Source organism: Magnolia sinica, chromosome 16 (assembly GCF_029962835.1).
Source record: "Magnolia sinica isolate HGM2019 chromosome 16, MsV1, whole genome shotgun sequence".
Lineage (NCBI taxonomy): Eukaryota > Viridiplantae > Streptophyta > Magnoliopsida > Magnoliales > Magnoliaceae > Magnolia > Magnolia sinica.
Genome location: NC_080588.1, coordinates 56672509 through 56683376, shown reverse-complemented (window position 1 = coordinate 56683376; position 10868 = coordinate 56672509). Strand labels below are relative to the sequence as shown.

Sequence of the window (10868 nt, the reverse complement as noted above, 5' to 3'; positions counted from 1 at the left end):
GCTCTTGTATGGAATTTTGAACTGGTTCCTCTTGAGGTTTCACTTGATTTGGATTTTGATTGAAGAAACCTGGAGGGGTAGCCGTTTATCCATTCCTCCAACTAAAGTTTGGATGATTTTTCCAGCCAGGATTGTATGTATTGGAGTTAGGTCCAGTAAAAGGTCTTTGATAGTTATTTACGGCATTGGCTTGTTCATTCAACACTCCTCGAAAGGCAGGTATTGTAGGACAGTTTTCAGTTGTGTGAATGTTGCAATCACAGATGCCGCAAACAATTTCATTGACCTTATCCTTCTTTCCTTCCATGGCCTCAACTTTCCTTATGAGCGTAGTCACTTTACACTTGAGATCATCCTCTTCTTTCAAGAGATATAATCCACCTTTCTCCTTTAATTGAGTCGGCCTAGACGTGGTGTTCGTCATTGGGTAATAGTCCCATGATTGTGTTTTTTCAGCGAGACTATCGAGGTAATCCCATACCTTGTCAACATCTTTGTTGATGAACTCTCCATTACACATTGTCTCAACCATTTGGCGCATGGAAGATGTCAGTCCATCATAGAAAAAATTTGTAATGCGCCACGTTTCAAATCTGTGTTGTGGGCATGAACTGACCAAATCTTTGAACCTTTCCCAACATTGGAAGAATGTTTCATCTTCCTTTTGGGCAAAGTTCATGATTGCTTTTCTAAGGGTAATCTTTTTATGATGTGGGAAGAATTTTTTTATGAATTCCCTCTGCATGTCGTTCCATGTGCCAATGGATCTAGGACGCAGTGAATGTAACCACGTCTTAGCTTTCTCTTTTAAGGAAAAAGGAAAGAGTTTCAGCCTAATTGTATCCTCAGATACATTAGGAAAACATAAAGTAGTCATAATCTCATCGAACTCTTTCAAATGTAAATAAGGACTTTCTGATTCAAGTCCATGGAATTTGGGAAGGAGTTGGATAACTCCTGGCTTGATGTCCATTTGTCCTGTATTTTCAGGGAAAATCATGCATGAGGGCGTACTCACTCCCGCCGGTTGTAGATAATCTCGTAAAGTACGAGGCGGGGTGCCTGTTGCACCTCATTCTCATCTTGGATATCCTCCACCCTAGGTGTAAGTAGAGGAGGTTGGTCTTCAGCCATAACTTCAATTAACTCAGGGGATTTTGAGCGGTGTCTAGTCCTGCGATGGATAGTCAACCCCTCAACTAATCCTCCTTCAGTCAAGAGACGTCGAGTGTCGTCACGGGCCCACTTGGGCATGAAACACTCGCAGCCCTCAATCAAATTTAAAGCCTAATCCTAAGAAAGGAAAAGAAAATCTAAAAAGAAAGAGAGGGAGAGTTTGGAAAGAAATTACCAAATTGAAGCCCCTAAGTTAAGGACCTGCAAAATAAAACAAAAATAAGTTAGATTCTAAAAAGGAGAAGAACAATCCTTTAAAAAAAATGTAGCAGTAAATTGATTTCTAAAAGAAAGTGGAAACTTCTAAAATAAATTAGGAAAGACCTAAACTAGAAAGTAGAATACTAAAAGAGAACTGAAGAATAGAAAGTAGAGGAGTGTACCGAATTAGAGATTTCTATCTTAAAGGCCTACAAAATAGGAAGGTTAGTTTCTAAACAAAAATTCTAAAAATAATTAGGAAACAAATTAGATTCTAAGAGAGTTAGAATTAGAAAGTTACTAAAATAAAAATAGAAAATTAATTTCTAAAAAGGGAAAGAAATAACCTAATTTCTAAAAATAAACTATTTCCTACAGAAGGGAGGATAGTAGAATTAGAAAATTTCTAAAATTTAAACCCTAATTCTAAAAATAGGAAAAAGTAGAGAGATTAGGAAGGAATTACCAATTGAGAAACTTATGTCAAGATCCTATAAAACAGGAAACAAGTTAGTTTTGAACTCAAATAAAAATAAATAAAAAACTAAGGTTAGTAAAATCCTAATATTAAACTAATCCTAAAACCAATTAATTTCAGAGAATCGTAACCGTCAGTCCCCGGCAACGGCGCCAAAAACTTGTTCACACCCCAAGTGCAGGGTTGTGATGTAGTAATAAACTCGGTAAGACCGAGGTCGAATCCACAGGGACTGATGCCTGTACGTTATCTGAAACCAAGTAAAACTAGAACTAGACTAAGATGTGATCTAAACCAAATAGAATTTAAGGAATAATTGTGGAATAATTATCTAAAACTTTAAGGAATTCAGAGGAAGGAAACTAGGGATTCAGAGGATCCACTTGTAGAGATCAGGGAGATCTTATGCCTGCTTCAAAAATCATGAAAATTAAACTGAACTTCTTCTGTTATAATTTTAAAGAGATGAAAGGTATATGAATTAGAATGGATTCCATCACCACATCATGCCCAGGAGACAGTTAACAAAAGAATTAAACTAATTACCAACCAATCAACATGCCATGAAGGTTAGGAAGGGTACTATCATCCAACCATGCCCAGGAGACGATGGTGAACAACAGGGGCTCCTGACGTCATAAACATTAAAAGAGAAAAAAATATATTCAAAGCCATTACAAACCCATTATAATTTCAGTCACAACAGACCATTAAAGACTGAGAAAATATTCCTTTAATAATCAACTTAAAATCAAATTCAGTTCAGAAAATTAAACGCATAGAATAGACTCTCCCATCTCGCTACAGGCTTCACCTCTTAGCCCTAGCTAAGAGGTTTAGCCACACATGAATGGGCTAAATTCCAATTAAAAAGAAGAAGAAGAAGAAGAAGAAGAAGAAGAAGAAGAAGAAGAGGAAGAAGGAGAACCAGGTCAGCTCCCACGTCCAGCAGCCCTGCTCCAGCGCTCCCTGTCTTCTTTCAATCCTCCAAAACGAGCACCTCCACACGCTGCCAGCAGCCACGTCCAGCCTTCCTCTCTCCGTTTCTCTTCCTTCCTCTCTCCCTGATGTGAACTCCCCTTTTCTTTTCTCTCTCTCTCTGTTTTATATCTCCAGGGCAGTGCAGACGGAGGCTTTTTCTGGAGAGAAACCCTGCTGGAATCGGACTTTGCACGCCCTCTGCTGCGACAATGCCTCACGTAGTCATGAATGCGGCGTCTCCGTGCTTCATCTTCTTTGCTTTCTTTCCAAAAGGACAACGTCCTCTGGGGGTTTTCGGGCAGACCTACATGATGATCGGTTCAGATCGTTCATCCGATCGAGGATGATGGGCCACAGCTGTCCGAAATTTCTGGATTCCTCCGGACTGCGTAAACAGGACGCGTAACGCACCTGCGCTGTTCGGATGGTGGGGCCCCTGATCGTCGTTATTTGAGAAATCCAACTCGTCTATTAGCTTAGTCACAAAAAATAGGTCGGACATGACCATTTTTGGATCAGCTTATTCGTGGACATGAACGATTTCATTCCTCCGTCCGTTTGCCGTTTGGACGATCAACAGCCGGCCTCCGATGTTTCTTGAAGTTCCGCCATCTAGGCGAGGATGATAGGGGGCAAGGGCTTCTGATGGACGGTCCGGATCAGTCCATTGAATCATGGAGGTGGCCCACAAGAAAGAGCCGCAAGCTCTGTTGCGTTCGTAGGGAAGGAATTGAGTTGGAGAGGGAGAGCTCGGTCAGCGCTTGCTGACCGAGGTTTGTATTTCTGGTGTGCGTCCGGTGCACTTGCGTAACGTGTACATGCACTCCCTGTATGGGTCCCACAGAGATGTTTGTGAGAAATCTACTCCGTCCATCTGGTTCTTCACATGATTCGAGGCATTGAGATCGAAGATGAGGTGTATCCATAGATCAGGTGGGCCCCAGATCAGTGATTTGTGGGCTGATCTGTCCGTTGGGCCACTTTTACAGTGATCCAAGAGCTGAAATTTTACGTGTACGGTTCATTTATGGTCCTCAGGCCGCGTATAAAGTTTCGAACTGAACGGATGGTGGGAACGCTGTGATCTTGCATTCTGCTTAACTTTCAGGCCACTTGAGCTTCAGTTTCTCGATTTTCGCGGACCCCTGGTGTATAATTCCGTCGCTCTTGGTCTTCTAGAGTCCGTTCCTTGCCTTGGTGCTTTTGAAGCGTCAAATCCATGCATTTACCACCCTTTTTCAGTCCAGGCTCTTAAACACACCCTGCATTACAAACACGATTAAATCAGTCATTAAACGGTATTATGTTTGTATATCCAAGTAATAACTGGGGTCTAATATGCAATATTTGACCCTCAACACACTCATACCCTTCAGGTTTTTTCATGTAAATCTACTATTCTATTTCGCCATATAAAAACTCAATCTTTACATCTAACTATTTTAATTTCATATTGTATTAGGCAACCAAAGCCAATATAAATCTGATAGATACTTACTTTACCATTGGTGCAACATCTCACTGAAGTTGACACCTTCCTTCTAAGTATAACTATTTGCTATTAATCTATCATTATAACTATCCAATTTTTTCTAATAAATTTATTTGCAACTGATTGTTTTCTGCTCAACAGGCAACTCCATCAGCTCCCACGTTTTATTTTTGTACAAAAAATTCATCTCATCATGTATCGCAACTATCCACTCTTTACATCTTTGTCTTCTAATGTTTCCTGAAAAGTAGACGAATCCCCCTCATTTATAATGAGAACAAATGTAACGTTTAGTCACCCATGTATCTCAACGGTAACCTACGATCCCTTGGTAGATTTCTCTTGACATGTGACTACTTCACCTCTTCCTGTCCCTCTACCTACAGCTCAAGTTCTTCAAGTGTTTTACCATTATCTGTTTCAACACGAATAATTAATTTTTTTCATTTTTGTGTGTTCATCCTTTCGAAACAAGAAACCTTCATTAAACATGAAGTCCGGCTAAATATGATTTTTTTTATGAAACTTGGTCATACAACCTTTCACCCCATCACCATAGCTGACAAATATCTACAGACTCGAGTAATCAATTACCTGACCACTCCATATTTCTTTTAAAATTTTGCAATCAATAATTGTAGAGTGAGATCGATTTATCAAATTGCAAGTTGTAAAAATGACTTTAACCCATAACTGCTTGCCCAACCCAGAATTACTCAACATACTCCGGGCCCTTTCCAAAAGAATTAGGTTCAAACATTCAACCATACCATTTTTCTTTGGTGTATGCCTTACTGTGTTGTGCCTCACTATCCCCTCACTCTTGCGGTATTGATTAAATTCCTTTTAAGCGAATTCATTGTCATTATCTGTCCTCAAAATTTTCACTTATACCTTTTTTAATTTTCAACCATTGCCTTCCGGGTCTTGAAAGTGAAGAAAAAATCAGATTTATACTTTAGAATATAAACATTAACCTTCCTAGAGAAGTCATCAATGAATATAAAAAAGTATGACGACCATCTTCCATAAACCCCTAACACAGAGTATCAACCAGATACTCATAGGACTCCGAAAGAGATGTCAACAAAATAAGGGTTTTATTTTCTTCATCGATCTTCACCTCCATGATTGTCAACTTGTAAACTAACTTGTTAAAGACATTAATGAGCTCAGAGGAATCCGACCCTTCCGTCATCTTCGGAGTGTAAAACTATCTCTTCATATATAAACGATTGGTGAGCAACTTCGTCATGTAGATGCTCTCTAACTTTGCCCATAAACCTGTGATAGTCGTCTCATTGATGATATTGTATAGGACTTCATCGGCCAAGCACAATTGGATTGTATTAATACCATCTGATCAAGTTCATGCCAATCTGCTTCCTTTATAGATTCTGGACGATGCGCTTTCCCAATGAGTGCATGCTATAGCCCTTATTAAACTAGAAGGGATTTCATCTTCAACCTCCATAGTTCAAAGTTTTTTTTGCTTATAAATTTCTTTGACTCGAACTTCAAATTCGATCCCCTCGATGTTATGTTTCCATATTCAAACTAATACCCCAACCTTAATATCTGATATCACTTTTTGGGCGTGGAAGTAACCTCAAATTAAATCAAACAAGCAATAGAAGATGAAAAGTCCAAGCAAACAGAGAACACACGAGTTTTTATGTGGAAAACCCCTGGGGAAAAAACTACGGCACAAAGCGATGATCAATCTACTATAATAAGAATAAGGTTACAATAGATGGAACAACTTATAATAGAACCCTTAGATTTCCTTTCAAAACCCTTGAATGTTCATGCTAAGCTCTAAAAGCCACCGTTCTATTTAACATTAATCATAGTTAGGATGGTATTTATACACTCCCATACATGATTAGAAACAACACCCGCACTTACTCAAACTTATACACGTTTCATCGGTCAAACCGACAAGAACTGACTCACATCCATTTAGTCAAACCAAAACCATGCAAAAGTGAATACCATGTAACATGAGAATTCAGCCACTAATTCGGTCGAACCAAAGGGACACTAGTCAAACTAAATTAGGTCTTCTCCGCACTACGGTTAAAGGCACTCAATCAACAGCATTCATGTCCAAATACCCGAGTTCAATGTATGGCCTCTCTTAGTTAGCTCCAAGATGAAGTAAATTACTGGAACGATTAATTGAGATGGGTTTGGTGAAGTAATAAAGGAATGGCAGGAATTTTGGGTAGGAATTTCTAGTAGGGTTTGAGCACTGGCTGAGGCAGGGGTACCTGTTGCTGTACTTGTCCGGATGAGCAGTAGGGTGTGATGATGCACGACCATATATATATATAATGTATTAGTGTTTGGGCAACGAAAGGGCTGCCAGAACAGAGGGATGGATGATATATATATATATATATATATATATATAATGTATTAGTGTTTGGGCAACGAAAGGGCTGCCAGAACAGAGGGATGGATGATATATATATATATATATAATGTATTAGTGTTTGGGCAGCGAAAGGGCTGCCAGAACAGAGGAATGGATGAGAACGGCTAGGTTCCAACAAGAATATTAAATCACCGAATAGGATTGCTATAATACTATATAAAAGAGTGAATTTATTTGTGTATTTCATTGAAAATTGAGCTCTCTTAAAAAGATGGTAATGTGCCTAAAATAGAATAACCTTAATTTAAAAAATTATTATAAAATCTAATCAATTACAAGACTAATTACAAATCAAAAATCTATTTACAGATTCTATAAAAAATATACATATATATATAATAATAATAATAATAAGACCAATCTACTCATTAAGAGGACCATACTAGTACCTAGAGTCATAATAATAGTTGCCCATATCATGGATGGATGTGGCCCATGGCTTGATGATTTAAGCTATTGATATGTTGGTCCATCATAGATAGACCATGGCCCTAAAGCCTCCTTGATGGTACAATCTAATCTTTTCTATCCTTCAATTAATTAATTAGAGAGTACAATAATACACATTCAACTAAAAATAGCCTAAAAACAGTATCCTCAATGTCCAATCTAAGAGATCTATGGGCATGCTCCATCCACAAAGGCCCAGTATGCCAATGGTCTAGATGGATGAATAGTAATTTCTAACCGAAGCACACAAGCTGTCAGACATAGAAGTTGACGGTTAGGATGAAGGATATGTCACGTGTACATATGGGAGCCTCATTTGCATCCCATCCATAGAGCAGTTGACTGCACTAATTTATCATAAATTGCAGTGAACTCTATTATAAATTTTATTAAGGCATGAAAAACAGAACTGTTTATGATCTTAACGGTCGAGATGAGCTTGAATCGAAGGTCTGATTACTAAATGGGCTGTTTGGGCCTGATCTTTTAGCCCAACTAAAACCTATTGGGCTTGGGCTTGACAAGCCCTACTTCACCTATACTCATTTTATGTTTTGAAAATTCATCTTGATGTGAATCATAGCATTCACAACCATCCTCAATTTTAACAAGTGGAGCCCATGTTATGAGAATCCAGACACTGGTTGGTTGTAATTCAACATGGATGGACCATGCCAAAAGGGTCCCATTTACAGGAAAATCACAACGTTCAAGTTTCTGGTGAAAAATGAGTAATGTTCCAAATCTTTTCCCTATGGAGTGGCAATGTGTCGGCCCGCCGTAGACTGAGTGGGCTGGCCTTGTAGGCCAGGGCTTGGGTCCCTAAACTTAGCCTGAGGACCGGGCTGAGCCAAGTCAGTCAAGGGCCTGAATGACCCATCCTGCCATGCTCTTGTTACCAACTGGGCCACCATTGTGTAAAAAGAAGAAATGGTTTAAATGCATTTCCAAGTAGGTCTCATTCAACGTACATGTGTAGTTCAAAGGCATTCTTAGATTCGGGTTCATGATCAAGACCATTTATATGATTTATAAATGGGACTTGTTGTGGATGGCGGAATATCTTACAAAATATTTAGATTGGACTATTTTAAACCTTTGATCATTTTAGGGCTACGGAAAATCTTTTTAAGCCCAATTAGGGCCAAGGCGAAGATCATTTTAGCCAAATTAGGGATAGGGCTTAGGAGAGAACGGCTGTGCTAGGGCTAGTTCTGGGCCTGGGTTTGGCGCTTACCCAGCCCAGGTTCTCCTACTTATATTGTGCAAGGCCTCGGGTCGCATGTCCTATTATTCTGTATGCCAATGCTGGATGTGGGCCCCAGTCTTGGCCAGGAAAAATGAATTTTGGGTACGCCCAGAACGGTATGCCCAGCCCTAGTTGAAAATCCGGGCATAAACCAACCAAAGCTCGTCGCCAGACCTATTCTAGACATAAATTTCTCTGGAAATTGTTTGACGACCCACCACCCAAATTTTTCTATTAGATTTGGGTTCTCCAATCTGTACGAGTGTACCCATGTTTAAGTGATCAATGGGCCAGTAGGACCCACTGCATATGGAGCAAGCCCTGAAAATCTCCCAGATTTGAAGATGGAAGCTACCCATGTTTGCCATTTACTTAGTTGAATCTGAAACACTGTTTTGCTGACCTTAATAAATTGGTACAAGGCTTAGATGATGAAGAATATGAATTGTTGCATTTTGTCTTCTTCACTATCTTTTTTCAGGCCCAAATTGAAAGGTTTGATTTTTTGGGCCATGGACGATTGGCAGTGCGGGCCCAAAGAGCAGCGATCAGGATCACAAATCCACCAACCACACTTGAATGTTTCTAACCAATCCATTAATCAAGTGGGCCACACATGAAAAAAGAAATAAATGTTTAAGAGGAAAGAAATGAATGGTCTACATTCAAGATACATTGTCTAATCAAAGGATTAGAAGGACAAATTTGTAAGGTACAAGGTATGTGACTATGAAGTGGGGTGGGCCCAACCATGTAAATGCTCTTCGTTTTCCTGATACCAACTCAATCAAGATCCAAAGACCCGATGGGTACCTGAACCTTACAAACATGCAAATGGTCTGGGCTTGCTCGGTCCAGGCCCAATCCAGCCGCATTTTAAGCCACATTTTGTATGTCCCTTACCTTGTGGGCTCGACCCGACATGAGCTTAGGCCCAATAAATAGTTGGGTTGACCTAACTTTGCATCTATATAAAGGAGTGGGACCAGCCAACCCATCTGATTCAGTAATGGTGGACCCACCAATCCCTATCTCCATACAGCTGGGATGGGCCCTGGAATTGGGCCTTGATCTCATAATTTAGACTAGACCACTTACCCTCCATTCCTCTTCAGATGGCCAACTGTCAGATCCGGGGTCATGTTGTGTGATCCAAACCATTTACATAATGGGCCCAACTATAAATGGAGGATACTCAATAATAAAGCTCTTGTATTGGAATATTTTTACACTTTTATCATTTAACTTTTAATATGAACCGTCTACTTAACAATTGGTGTTGTGGGCCATTAACTGTAAGTTTATGATTTTCCTACTTGCCATGTTGTATCTTAGGGTTTATTTGGGAGCTTGTATTTGGAATTCATTGGAATCCAAATCACAAATAAAGGTGATTTCAAAATTTTCAGTTGTGTTTCACAGCTTGCATTCCAAATGAATGCACATGAGAATGCTGACAAGAATTTGAATTTTATTGTTAAACTTTAGTATTCCAAATTAGTTTAGATATGCCATATTTGACAGGATATTGAAACGCATACTTTGGTATAAAAAAAATGATGAAATTTTGAGCCTTGGGTAAGACACAAGAATAGGATTGCAAACGAGCGACTCACTAATGTTTTTTAACTGATAATTTACATGGCCACTGTTTAGATTGTTCACATAGTTTTATTAATGTAATTTTAGTGATGTCACTAAAAATTTAATTATTTTGAGTATCAACAACATGACATATGTATAATGGATTAGTAGTCTAGCGATACTTTGTTACTTGTAACTCTCCTCTCATTAAAGGGAGCCTGAAAGGCAATTAATTCTAAATCACAACAAAAGGAAGTGATTTTAAAACACACCAAAAATGAATTTCAAATGCTTTTGAATTCATGACTTTTGGATTCACTCAAATCCATGACATCCCACAGCCCCTTAATAGATAATAGTCTAGATTATCAAAATTAGGGCCGGCAATGAGGCAAGTTGGCCTGCATGTGAACTAGGTGGACTCACTTTTGAGGTGGGTTCTAACTGATCCAACCCAATGCCACCCTTAGTGGGCATATGGTTTTAAGACTGGAAGATGTAGGACGTGGAGCAAGCACATGCCTATCAAAAATGGATTTGAAGAAGTTTGGACATCAACAAATTTAAGCACAATTCGATCGATCAAGGTCACTCCAGCAAACTGATCCCATCCATCGATTGACTAGTTGATTAGGTTGATCGATTGGTCGAAATTTGAATTTAGATGATAAACTTATTAGACAATTTTTACTTTGTTCGATCGATTGGAACAAATTTGATTTTATGGGTTATGGTTTCTAGATGTTTTTGTGCCCTCTTGATCCGACTCAATTTTTCTAACCGAGTTGGACTCGATTCAGGTCAAGCCAATAGTGCA

The 10868-nt window shown here is 39.1% G+C and overlaps 1 non-coding gene across 1 annotated transcript; it reads left to right on the top strand.

Moving 5' to 3' along the window:
• The first annotated feature begins 590 nt into the window (after positions 1-590).
• On the top strand, positions 591-697 carry LOC131229976 (small nucleolar RNA R71). Its single transcript, XR_009163708.1, has one exon. It is a non-coding gene; the product is annotated as a small nucleolar RNA R71 (small nucleolar RNA).
• Positions 698-10868: the final 10171 nt, after the last annotated feature.